The 10131-nt window shown below is 41.4% G+C and overlaps 1 pseudogene; it reads right to left on the bottom strand.

Annotated features, from left to right (window-relative positions):
• Positions 1–2414: 2414 nt before the first annotated feature.
• Positions 2415–3882, bottom strand: LOC123176591 (peroxisomal biogenesis factor 6-like; annotated as a pseudogene).
• Between the last annotated feature and the right edge of the window lie 6249 nt (positions 3883–10131).

Here is a 10131-nt window from a genome sequence, read left to right as displayed (position 1 = left end):
AACTCAAGATGACTACGATGCAGAGGACGCCTCGTCTCGAAGCAAGGAGCTGGCCGAAGGCGGACATCGCCGCCGACATGCGGCCGCCGTACGGGGACAACCCAAAGCCACGCCTTGCTGGCCGCCATGGTGGGCGCAGCGGTGGTGGAGAGCATCAAGCTAGTGGATCCAAGGGGGGTCCAATCCGGCAGCCGCCGGGTTCATCTAGTCCGCAGCACCCCGATCCAGTCAACAGCGCCGGCGATGGAAGGGAGAGAGGCAGGAGGGGATCGGGAGTTAGGATTAGAAGTGACAATGTTTACCGCACGGGGATTGGGGCGGGCCGAAGAGCACGGGCATAGGGCAGGCCGAAATAGGCCCAATGCAGCGACAACGTTTTTGTAAGTTTTCTGTTTTCAACGATCCGTTTTCCTTAACTACGGACCGACGAACATGCTATTAGTACCACCTCGTTTATATTACGATTTTCTCTATACGAATCGTAAAAGTGTATTACGACTGGGCGGAAGCGTATTGTGACGGTGAATCCACGGAGTCAATCCGTGCTTTATTATTATTATTATTATTATAATATTATTATTATTATTATTATATATTAGGGAAAGACTAGTACAAATGCCCATGCGTTCTTTTTTTTGTAAAACCTGCTCCTACTCCGAGTGCCACTATGCGCCACTTCTTATATCCAAGACAAATGTCAAAAATAAGGTTACCCTCATTCGCTATAAGGTGAAAAATAATAACATCACAACCCATCACCACACACACAATCTGCTTCATCCACTTGAACACGGTAACCAATCCGTCTCATAGTTATCCTTCTTCCCGCCGTTGTTGACATAAGCCGCTCACCTAGTCGCAACGTGTCTGAACATGGTCAATCTGAAGGCGATGAACTCACCCACCACACTGTCATTGAACCACACCGGCACAAGAGAACATTTTTTATAACTTTAAAACTTAATCTTGTCGAGCTGGACCGTGAGGGCTGCCTTCCACGAATTACTTCCTAATGTTCGTGATTGTTACATACTGAATTTTTTTTCACAACAAATATTTGTTAATTTGGTAAAAAATTTATAATATCAACCTTCAATTTTGGAGTATAGTAAATTAAAAAAAGATGAAACATAATTGTTTGCAACGGAAATCTAAATTGTTAACAAATCACCTAATGATATACACATTCCCATGTATAAATCTTCAATACATATTACTACAAAAAAGATCATCTGCCCATTACGAACGAACTGAGATTTATCAGGAAACCACTCAGCAGTGTAGTAACATTTGTTCACATTGACAACGTATTCTCCGATTTTCTCTTGAGAATTAAGAACGATACTAATACAAAACTTAGTTTTTACATCCATATTATACATCTATGCACGCAGATGAAGCCAATGGTAGTGATACAAATAAAAGGCGGTTAAACAATCGGCGTGACTACTGCTCGCCAAATTACGGCTCGCACGCGAAGCAACCTCACCTTTCTTGGATATGGCATCAAGTTCATGATCGATTCCTATGAACTTCATGACAAACCCAAAAACTGCATAGATGTTTCTTTCGTGAAATAAACGATAGATGCGATCATGAGAAGATGCGCTACTAAACTGAACCGATAAATAAAGACGATTTAAGCCCGTGCATTGCAATGGGATAAAATGATGGGATGCAGAACCAGCTCTATCATAGGGTTGAGTGTTCGGGGTGCAGAAGCAGCTGCGCCTAGGGTTGAATGCTCTTAGGGGAGGGCGGTAGCAGCAGAGCATTTGAGCTAGTTGAGACCAGTGCGTGTGTGTTTTTACATTTTGCGATAGTATATTTGTATTTTCAATAGTAACTTATTGGTATTTCTGGTGCAAGCAATAAATAAGCAGTTGCAAGCACACCAAATACATACATTAATCCACTACTCAATACATACTGGATCACAGTGCTAAAGTCTGTTTCTAATTACAGAGTTTACATTTTTTAGATGATACAAAGCACAGCACGTGCTCTCAGGCGAGAGCATAGAGCATTAGTATTGGTGTGCATATGACACAATTACACGGCAAGGCAATGGACATAAGCATTAGTAGTGGTGTGGATACTACACAATCACAAAATGTAGTACTGCAAGCCAGCGCACGTGTATGTTTACTGATAGAATGCCAAGCATATGCATCTCCGTCGGGCATTTGTGCTAGTAAAGAGAGAAAAAGGGAAACTGAATTAGCTTACTCTTAACATTTAAACACTGAAAATTAGAGGGAAAACAGAGGCTTGTGTAAAAAAAAGAGGGAAAATTGAGACACGTAACCACCTCATTGATGACGTTAATTATATCTCCAGAATATCCATCACATCTCCAGAATGTGCAGAGGACCCTCGTGCAGGAGCAAGGGAATCAAGCTCATCGAAGAAAATTACTCATGGGCGTGCTGATCTAGCCTGAAATGGACAGTGAAAACTGAAAACCCGAGTATATGTGCATATTTCATGGCAATTACATACATGGCTTGTGCAGATGGATATACCTTCTCAAAGATGTCCCTGATATTCCTCTCTGACTCTCCAACATACATGTTTATCAGTTCTGGACCTTTTACGCTAAGAAAGTTTAATGACCACTCAGTTGCTACTGCTTTCGCAAGTAATGTCTAAAAATTCAAAAGAAAACATCCTAGTTAGCATGTATTATCTTGTTGTCGGATACAACTAACTTTTGAAAAATGGGGATGAAAACTCAATTCAGACAAAGTATAAAACTCAGTACACCTACCTTCCCAGTGCCTGGAGGTCCATATAGCAGGACACCTGATCGCTTAAGCAATTTAGAGCAGTACACCTCATACAGACATAAGGTTGCACTTGTAGAACTTATTTCTTTGGACCTGGGAATCAAAAAGTCAGTAATAGATGATAAAATAGATTTATTTAGGTAGTTGTGAAATATATTTTTCAGCTCCAGTAGTAACAATGGAGATGTCATATTTCAAATAAATAATGGACATGATATTCTACAGTAACAATGAAGATGTCATATTTCAAATAAATAATCACATGATATTCTACAGTAACAATGGAGATATCATATTTCAAACAAATAATGGATACGATATTCTACAACTGCCAAATATCAGGACAGAACCCAAGAGAATTCATGATTATCCTCACCAAAATATCATTCTAGACTGAATACCTATGCTACATGCCTCGTTTGACTATATAATTTTGTCGACAATAGAATACATCAGAGTAACAAATTAAAAATTGATAGCAAATTTCCCCATGATCTTCCACTTTTATTTGTCCATGAACTTATATTCACCAATAATAACATGCAATATTTTCAATCACTGAACCTATCTACCCAAATATGTATCTTTCAGACCAGACCAGAGAATTGTTCAAATTCTTGTTGAAATTGAGCTAGCTTTAGTAAAATTCCTACGCCCCAAAGAATCACGCATGGAAAAACCAACACAAGTAAAGAATTAAGGTAACTGTGTAGCTTACATTGAGCTTCCAACTTTGATCACTGGTAGCTACAGAGTAAGTACAGAACAAGCTAACACATTGTCCAGTTAGCATGCAACTGACTCCAACGCACAAGTAGAATTCATTGCCCCAGCGCCTGCCGCCGAAGGCGCTGCCCCTGCGAGCTGCTGCATCCCATCCCGCTGACCATCATATCCAGCCTCCATTGCGCATGGCAGCCGCAACAACTTTTGTCTCCTCCAGGTCCGAGCATGCCCACAACCCATACAAGCAGTTATTCCCCAGCCTCCTTGCATATTCCCCGTCGAAATCAATGACTGCCGGAGAGGAGCGAGGCAAGATGGGGAGGCCTAGAACAGAGGAAGGCGAGGGGTGCACACGCAGGTTTCTCATTGATGCATGGCATCAGCAAAATGTCCAGCATGCGTCGTCCGACACCACATCACACTGTAGTATGCCCTTTATTCCTTTGGTTAAGTTTGACAGTGTTGTTTCCATCTTTTGTACACCAGTGTGTGAACCATACTACCGATACTATGACATATATCAAGTGCCTTATCAGAAGAAAAAAAAAACTACTGTAGCTTACACTCTTGATCAAGGCAAGAACATCTGTTTGGGGTTTAATTAGGATGTGATGGATTGGATACTATGTATTTTCTTTTACTTTGGATGGGTTCTCTTGTTGTAGATCAGTTGTGTCACCGTGATGATGCACTTGATTCCCAACTGCCTTGCATGCTGTTGTGCAATGCCCATGCCCGATACCGATGGGCAACCAAAAGATCTAGACAGAACAGGTTCTGCTATTTGTCATAAAGGGCTATTCCATGGGCTCAAGGTTCACTGGTCACTAACTATTCCATTGTTCATCTTCTGATTTCTAGCAATTCTATCAACTTCATCGCATAGCCTAGTACAACAGAACAGAAGATGCAGGTAATCTGTTGAAAATCATGCTTATATTGCATGCCTCTTGCAAGGTTAGCTTTAGTACATACCTCAAATGGAAAACCTGCAGAAGAAGTTCCGGCGAAGTGTGGAGCACATGCGGACGGCGGAAGGTGTTCCGACAATGCGTCAGAGGCGAGATTGGATGCTTCTGGGGCTGGTTAGGCAAATTAAAATGTAAAGGAAAGCTTCTTCATGACTATAATACCGGGAACAAAGGTGACTGCATGCATCAGAAGGTCTCGTTAGCAACTGAGAAGAGCACGATGGCAGATCTCAGCCTTCTCAAGGCATCATGGGGCTGGATCGCAAAATCTTTACCACCAAAATTAAATGCACAACAACAACAAAAGTTCAATGCATTAACAGCTGTAAAAAAAATCACAACAACCTATTCAACATTTCAGTTGCTAAATTGTCACATCCATAAACAGACCCACCTATGCACTTACAGCAGAGTTGTTGAAATTTTAGGTCTGCTATAAATACCATCACTAAGGTTAAATAATACATATTAGAAGCTACATGCATTTGAAGGGACACCACTCGTGTCCTCTAGAATTTTCACCGTGTCCCAAGGAAACATTGCTCACCTCATGAGGAAACATTGGTTCAGCAAGAAGGAAAGAGCACAAAGAGCTGACACTGAGCTTAAATTGGTTGAGCAAGAGTGTTTGCACTGCAGCCTTGTTTTCAATCTCTGCGAATACTACCATTCCCCTTCCAAAACTAACCATCCTATCAACAGTACTACCAATGTTGCAATCCTTTTTATCCGAGCCAACTGCAGTTGAACCTTGGGCAGAGTCATGTGTGTGGCCGCCCTAATTGAGCATCAAAGCTGAGTCCAGCATTGGTCGGGTGCCACAGCCGCCTCCTTCTCAGCACCGTAGCGGTTGTGCCTCAGGTACCATCCCTTGTTGCGTCCGGCCATGATGATGCGCCTCTCGCTCTGTCCGTCACATGGCCGTTGCCGAACACAGCAACTCCATTGGGAGGTTCAACACACTGCGAGGATTCTAACAACCGCACGATCCAACCTTCTCGGCTCCATGCCCTTCGCTCATCAAATTCAATACACCTACGCGATGTGAAGACGATGGTGTCCTCTAGTCCAGCTGCTCTTGAGTCCGGCTGAGCCGTCCTTCTCGAGGCCTTCGACTGGCGTCCGTGGATTGTCCGTCATCTCCACTGTCCCTGACATCTACCTCCCAGACCCCATCGGTGCCGTTGGGGTGGCGGCACTTGCCCGCGATTGGGGCTTGAGCGGCGACTGTTGAGCCTGCCAGGTCGACAACGGCGGTCACCTCCAGCGGCACCAGATCAGCGCGTCTCGGGATGGCGGCGCCTTGAGGAGAGAGGAGTGGCATGGCACCACGTCGCCTGCAGCCGCCGCTCAGGAGGGGCGGATCGAGCGAATTGAGGCGGTCGAAAAAAAATTGAGTGGAGGAGAAGGGGGCAAGAGCAGAGGAGGGAAGGGGAGGAGATGAGGGGTGACCGAAGCGTCGGTGCGCCACCGACGGGGAGGCCTGAGAGGTGGCGGATCGAACCCTAGCTCGCGGCACCGGATCGAGCGTCGCCGGGATCGGTCGCCTCCTGGCGGCTGGGATCGGGAGGTGAGGAGAGCCCGTGCTTCTGTGTGCTTGAGAACTGCGGGTTGAATATTGGATACTAGAGGGGGAATTTTGGAAAACAGCCTACACGAAACGTTTTTCTCACCTAAGAAAGGACTGCGGGTTCAATAAATAAAAAACAAAAGGACTTTTTCACAAAAAGCCCGCGACGGTGAACCAGCCGACTTATCCCGTGCTTTATTATTATTATGAAAAAAAAGACTAGCAAAAAGACCCGTGCGTTGCAACGGAAGGAAATAAATCACATACCCATGTGTTGTAGATCAAGTTGAAACAAAAGGTGCCACGAGAAAGACTGTAAAGATAAAGGGAGTGACTAAACATCAGGCGTCTGTTTTAATATTTGCTTCAGGTTGTTTTTCTGTTCCAGTCATGGGTTGACAGCTGTCTGTACTAAGTACTCAGTCTAACTCAGTTTTTAAAAAACGTCTGTTTTTTTCTGGTTTCAGGTCGAAAAATTGTGCGCCAGGCCCTCTGGCCTTCAAATGATTAGCAGGTTGTCCTCTACCTAATGGTCCGCCTAACCAACCCGCTAACACACACACAAACACACGCGCGCGCACACACACACATACACACACACACAAAGCAAAGCAAAAAGGCTAAAAAAGGAACCAAGCCACCCCACCCCCACTCGGGCGTCTTCCCTAGCTCCCCCCGACCTCCCAATTTGCAGCTGTGGCACTGGTCCATCGAGAACGAAACGTATCAATCCTCTCTCGTGGAAATTGTTTACCATGACGAAGTCCTCCCAGCCAGCGCCACAGATGCGGGTCCTTTTGTGTTCTATTCTACTGAAAGCCGAATTTGCGCCCATCGAGCTCTTCAAAAAGCACGCTGTTGCCAACTAACTCGTTGAAGTCGGCCCTTATGTTACATGGGACAAGCTGCAATTTTTTTTTACAAAGACCTATGAGAAAACAAGGCTGAAGAAACACAAAAAATTGATAGTAACAAAATATTGACTATGAGAAAACCTATAACAGTGAAACTATGAGCAAAAATTGAGAACTAAAATTAAGACCTATAAGCAAAACTGTAGACTAAAAGACCTACAACACCCCTTCACTGAAACATTTCTGACCAAACCATTAACTGAGAAAATACTATGTGCCTAAGACGAAGCAAGAAGAGAGTGAAAAATAACAAAAACAAAGCAAATGGGGGCGGACTTACTGAACATAATTTATGCCTTTGGGTACTGACTACAAGATCAAAATAAGAGACTAGGAAAAGAAGCTGTAGACAGACTGAATAACACTGAGAAAACTAAAGAGATACTAGATATGAAGAACTTAAGAAGATTGAAAATTAAGAATCTAAGAGACTGAATAAAAGGATGAGAAAATAAGCAAATAAGAGACACTGATAAAATTGAGAACCAGAGAAGACAGAAAAAATGAACTAGAAACTTGGGGAATTAGAGAAACTAAAAAGACTGAAGGAAATAAGAAACTAAGAGACTGAAAGAGAGACTGAATAAAAGGATAAAAAAACAACTACCGGAGATGACTGAAACTTAAGGAAAAAGTGACACATACTAGATTTCTTTTACAGAAAAAGATTGAACATGAGATAATGAAAAAAAAACTAATGAATATGACTAAGATGATGCATGAACAACTGAACAATGATGCACACTCAAACAATGACCATGAATGAGTAGCAGGACAAATATACATATAACTGAAACAAGAATAAGACTTAAAATGCACTGAGCCTAAAATACAGAAATCGGAAACTGAAGAAGACCGAGGACATATGTACTGAGAAAACAAATATGTAAAAACTGAAGACTGAACATGAGATAATGAAAAAAAACCAATGAATATGACTAAGATGATGCATGAACAACTGAACAATGATGCATGCTCTCTGAGCATTGACTGCTGAATCAACTGTCTGAACATTGGCTCATAACTAAAGCAGACAATGACCATGAATGAGTAGCTGGACAAAGATACAGATAACAAGAATAAGACTTAAAATGGCACTGACCTAAAATACAGAAATCTGAAACTGAAGATGACTGAGGACATATTTACTGAGAAAACAAATATGTAAAAACTGAAGAAAACTGAAAATGAAAAAAGTGAGTAGCAAGAGAAATGTACAGGTGGCTGAAAAACTAAGAAAATACTAGGAAAATACTAAGAAATGTACACAGACTAAGAAATGTACACAGACTAAGAAAATACTAACATGGGTACTGATTAAAGAGAATGAGCTAAGGTCTGATTACTACGTAATGGAAACTAAAACACTAATGACTGAAACAAAATTATAGAAAGGTACTGAAAAGTGAAAACTGAAGACTAGACTACAGAAACACTGAAAACAAAAATTCTAAAGACACAGAAAACTGAAGAACTAGAGATAGAGAGAAAAAGAGGGCTGAATAAACAAGACAATAAGGTGGTTGAATAGTAAGATGACTCAAGAAACACTAAAAAGTGGGGGATTAAAGTCAGAGAAAAAAATCTGAAGAAATAAACAATTACTAAAGAGTGAAGAAAGATGACTGAAAATATATATGAAATAGTTACTAATGACTGAAGAAACAAACACTTAAGTAGGATACTCTTGTTTATAGACTAATAAATGAAGATAAACCCAGAAACTGAAGAAAAAAGAGTGAACACTGAAAAATAGTTAAGCTCATAGATGATCACCGCTATGTGATTAATCACAAAACTGAAATAAAATTACAACTACAAAAAAGGAAAAGAAAAAAAAGAGACATGATCGGCAATTTCCACGCTTGATGCTTGTTGATCACATATTTGTTTTTGAGTTCATACTGTATTTAAAAGAGACTAAGAAAATGTGAAAAAAAAGGGATGGCGGCAACAAGAAAAGATATCAATTTTACTGCTCGTAAAACAAGAAAGAAACTAATAAAATGACACACTTTTCATGATTGGCCTCCTCACCCACCTGTAGGTTGATACAAACAATGAAAACAGGGAAGAGCCTGTTGAGAGGGAACAAAATCATAGCTGGAATCTCGATTCGCCGATGCTTGTTCATGCTAGTTCCTCTGGTCAATATCCAGAGGTGGGGACATCAACTAACGCAGACCACTTTCAAGTGCAGAGCACTGAAATGAAGAAACAATACAATTTTTTGTTGGAAATGAGATCAATGATCAATGAAGAAAATGAGGATGAGCTTGACCACAATGCATTGCACAAAAAGGTTTCCTGGAAATCATTCTCGACTAAGTATTACATCGAGAGACAAGCACACGGCATGTACAACATAAGTATCTTCAGAAAATTTCAGCTCATTCTCAATGATGTAACAAGACTCTAAATCAGAGAGAGGAGCAAAAAGAAGTTGTACATGGTATTACAGGCAAAGATCGACTACAAACAAGAACATAGGAGAAGGTTTTATGTGGTGCAAGTGGACACTAAGAAAGAGGATTACTCCTGCATTTGTTCCAAGTTCGAAAAAAGATGACATTTTGTGCTCTCACATTCTGAAAGTGATGCTGCACTTTGAGGTAGATAAGATACCACATAAATACATAATACACAAATGGTTGGAAGAAGGCAAGAAAATGAATTTAACCCAAAGAAATTCCACTTTGATCAGCTCAGGTACAATGTCCTAGGAATGAAGCTAATGCAGCTGGGCTTGAATGGATAAAAAAGTCAAGATAAATATGAGTACCTGCTAGCAGAAATGGACAGAATTAAACAACATTTCAATACTATGGACAGGGATGAAGAAGAAGAGATGGATGGGCAAGGTATGTAAACAGAGGAATGAAGCAAATCCAACAAGACAAATAGGGACCCTGACCACTATGACCACTATTTTACCGTTCGACCGACCCCTGAAAAAATTGACTTCCAACACACCTTAATTGGAGGCACTGCAATGAAAAACAAATCGCCGTCTACTGGAAAATGAACACCCTTGATTTTTGCTCCCGCCCAGTCGGTCTCGTTGGTTAAATTTATGATCAAAGTTGAACCTTGAGAAACGCGGGCGCACTATATTTTGAAACGGAGGGAGTATTAACAATATCCTGATACTACAGATATGC

Source organism: Triticum aestivum, chromosome 1D, assembly GCF_018294505.1.
Source record: "Triticum aestivum cultivar Chinese Spring chromosome 1D, IWGSC CS RefSeq v2.1, whole genome shotgun sequence".
NCBI classification, from domain to species: Eukaryota; Viridiplantae; Streptophyta; class Magnoliopsida; order Poales; family Poaceae; genus Triticum; species Triticum aestivum.
Note: the sequence above shows the minus strand (reverse complement) of the source record. Positions and strands in the feature narration are given on the sequence as shown.